Raw genomic sequence first — 3,848 nt, forward strand, 5'->3', positions numbered from 1 at the left:
TCAAAAATAGGAGGAGCCTGAAACGGTGTTGAAAAACATGAAGAGCAAGAAAAGGTGTGAAAAATATGAAGAGCTTCAAAAGGTGTGAAAAATATTAAGAGCTTCAAAATGTGTGGAATACATGAGGAGCATGAAACGGTCTGAAAAATAGGAGGAGCGTGAAGCGGTGTTCAAAAACATGAAGAACCGGAAAAGGTGTGAAATATATGAAGAGATTCAAAAGGTTTCAAAAATATGAGGAGCATGAAACGCTCAGAAAAGTAGGAGGATCATGAAGCGGTGTTGAAAAACATGAAAAGCCTGAAAAGGTGTGAAAAATATGAAGATCTTCAAAAGGTGTCAAAAATATGAGGAGCAAGAAACGGTCTGAAAAATAAGAGTGGCATTAAAAGGTTTTCAAAAATATGAGGAGCAAGAAACGGTCTGAAAAATAAGAGGAGCATTAAACGGTGTTCAAAAACATGAAGAGCCTGGAAAGGTGTGAAAAATAAGAAGAGCTTCAAAAGGTGTCAAAAGTATGAGGAGCATGAAACGGTCTGAAAAATAGGAGGAGCATGAAGTGGTGTTGAAAAAAATGAAGAGCCTGAAAAAGGTGTGAAAATTATGAGGAGAATGAAACGGTCTGAAAAATAGGAGGAGCATGAAACGGTCTGAAAAATAGGAGGAGCATGAAGTGGTGTTCAAAAACATGAAGAGCCTGAAAAGGTGTGAAATACATGAAGAGCTTCAAAAGGTGTCAAAAATATGTGGAGCACGAAACGGTCTGAAAAATAAGAGGAGCATGAAGTGGTGTTGAAAAATATGAAGAGCTTCTAAAATTGTCAAAAATATCAGGAGCATGAAACGGTCTGAAAAATAGGAGGAGCATGAAGTGGTGTTGAAAAACATGAAGAGCCTGAAAAGGTGTGAAAAATATGAAGAGCTTCAAAAGGTGTCAAAAATATGGGAGCATGAAACGGTCTGAAAAATAGGAGGACCATGAAGCGGTGTTGAAAAACATGAAGAGCCTGAAAAGGTGTGAAAAATATGAAGAGCTTCAAAAGGTGTCAAAAATATGAGAAGCATGAAACAGTCTGAAAAATCGGAGCAGCATGAAACGGTGTTGAAAAATATGAAGAGCCTGAAAACGTGTGAAAAATATGAAGAGCCTCAAAAGATGTGAAAAATATGAAGAGCTTCAAATAATGTGAAATACATGAGGAGCATGAAATGGTCTGAAAAATAGGAGGAGCATGAAGCAGTGTTCAAAAACATGAAGAGCCTGAAAAGGTGTGAAATATATGAAAAGCTTCAAAGTTTTCAAAAATATGAGGAGCATGAAACGGTGTGAAAAATAGGAGGAGTATGAAACGGTCTTTAAAAATATGAAGAGCCTGGAAAGGTGTGAAACATATGAATAGCTTCAAAAGGAGTGAAATAAATGAGGAGCATGAAACAGTCTGAAAAATAGCAGGAGCATGAAGCGGTGTTCAAAAATATGAAGAGACTGAAAAGGTGTGAAAAATATGAAGAGCTTCAAAAGGTGTCAAAAATATGAGCAGCATGAAACGGTCTGAAAAATAGGAGGAGCATGAAATGGTATTCAAAACCATGAAGATCCTGAATAGGTCTGAAAAATATGAATAGCCTCAAAACGTGTCAAAATATGAGGAGTATGATACGGTCTGAAAAATAGGAGGAGCATGAAGCGGTGTTCAAAAACATGAAGAGACTGAAAACGCGTGAAAAAAATGAAGAGCCTCAAAAGGTGTGAAAAATATGAAGAGCTTCAAAAGGTGTCAAAAATGAGATGAGCATGAAACGGTCTGAAAAATAGGAGGAGCATGAAGTGGTATTGAAAAACATGAAGAGCCTGAACAGGTTGAAATATATGAAGAGCTTCAAAAGGTGTCAAAAAAAGGAGGAGCATGAAACGGTCTGAAAAATAGGAGGAGCATGAAGCGGTGTTCAAAAACATGAAGAGCCTTAAAAGGTGTGAAAAATATGAAGAACTTCAAAAGGATTGAAATGCATGAGGACCATTTAACGGTCTGAAAAATACGAGGAGCAGGAAGCGGTGTTCAAAAACATGAAGAGCCTGAAATGGTGGGAAAAATATGAAGAACTTCAAAAGGATTGAAATGCATGAGGACCATGTAACGGTCTGAAAAATAGGAAGAGCATGAAGCGGTGTTGAAAAACATGAAGAGCCTGAAAAGGTGTGAAATATATGAAGAGCTTCAAAAGGTGTCAAAAATATGAGGAGCATGAAACGGTCTCAAAAATATGAGGAGCATGAAGCGGTGTTGAAAATCATGAAGAGCTTCAAAAGGTGACAAAAATATGAAGAGCTTCGAATGGTGTCAAAAATAGTATGAGCATGAAACGGTCTGAAAAATAGGAGGAGCATGAAGAGGTGTTGAAAAACATGATGAGCTTGAAAAGGTGTCAAAAATAGTAGGAGCTTCAAAAGGTGTCAAAAATATGAGGAGCATGAAACGGTCTGAAAAATAGGAGGAGCATGAAGCGGTGTTGAAAAACATGAAGATCCTAAAAAAGGTGTGAAAAATATGAAGAGCTTCAAAAGGTGTTAAAAATATGAGGAGCATGAAACGGTCTGAAAAATAGGAGGAGCATGAAGCGGTGTTGAAAAACATGAAGAGCCTAAAAAAGGTGTGAAAAATATGAAGAGCTTCAAAAGGTGTCAAAAATATGAGGAGCATGAAACGGTCTGAAAAATAGGAGGAGCATGAAGCGGTGTTGAAAAACATGAAGAGCCTGAAAAGGTGTGAAAAATATGAAGAGCTTCAAACGGTGTGAAATACATGAGGAGCATGAAACGGTCTGAAAAATAGGAGGAGCATGAAGCGGTGTTCAAAAATATGAAGAGCCTGAAAATTTGTGAAAACTATGAAGAGCTTCAGAAGGTGTCAAAAATGAGATGAGCATGAAACGTCTGAAAAATAGGAGGAGCATGAAGTGGTGTTGAAAAATATTAAGAGCCTGAAAATATGTGAAATATATGAAGAGCTTGAAAACTTTTCAGAAATGAGAGGAGCATGAAACTGTCTGAAAAACAGGAGGAGCATGAAGCAGTGTTGAAAAACGTGAAGAGCCTGAAAAGGTGTGAAAAATATGAAGAGCTTCAAAAGGTGTGAAAAATATGAAGAGCTTCAAAAGCTGTCAAAAATGAGATGAACATGAAACGGTCTGAGAAATAGGAGAAGCATGAAGTGGTGTTGAAAAACATGAAGAGCATGAAAAAGTGTGAAATATATGAAGAGCTTCAAAAGGTGTGAAATATATGAAGAGCTTCAAAAGGTGTGAAATATATGAAGAGCTTCAAAAGGTGTCAAAATATGAGGAGCATGAAACGGTCTGAAAAATAGGAGGAGCATTGTAACATTGTTCAAAAACTTGAAGAGCCTGAAAAGGAGTGAAAAATATGAAGAGCTTCAAAAGCTGTCAAAAATATGAGGAGCATGAAACGGTCTGAAAAATAGGAGGAGCATGAAGTGGTGTTGAAAAACATGAAGAGCCTGAAAAAGTGTGAAAAATATGAAGAGCTTCAAAAGGTGTCTAATATATGAGGATGATGAAACGGTCTGAAAAATAGGAGGAGCATGAAGTGGTGTTGAAAAACATGAAGAGACTGAGAAGGTGTGAAAAATATGAAGAGCTTCAAAAGGTGTCAAAAATATGAGGTGCATGAAACGGTCTGAAAAATAGGAGGAGCATGAAGCGGTGTTGAAAAACATGAAGAGCCTGAAAAGGTGTGAAAAATATGAAGAGCTTCAAAAGGTTTCAAAAATATGAGGAGCATGAAACGGTCTGTAAAATATTAGGAGCATAAAACGGTGTTCAAAAAC

Source organism: Dama dama, unplaced genomic scaffold (genome assembly GCF_033118175.1).
Source record: "Dama dama isolate Ldn47 unplaced genomic scaffold, ASM3311817v1 ptg000180l, whole genome shotgun sequence".
NCBI classification, from domain to species: Eukaryota; Metazoa; Chordata; class Mammalia; order Artiodactyla; family Cervidae; genus Dama; species Dama dama.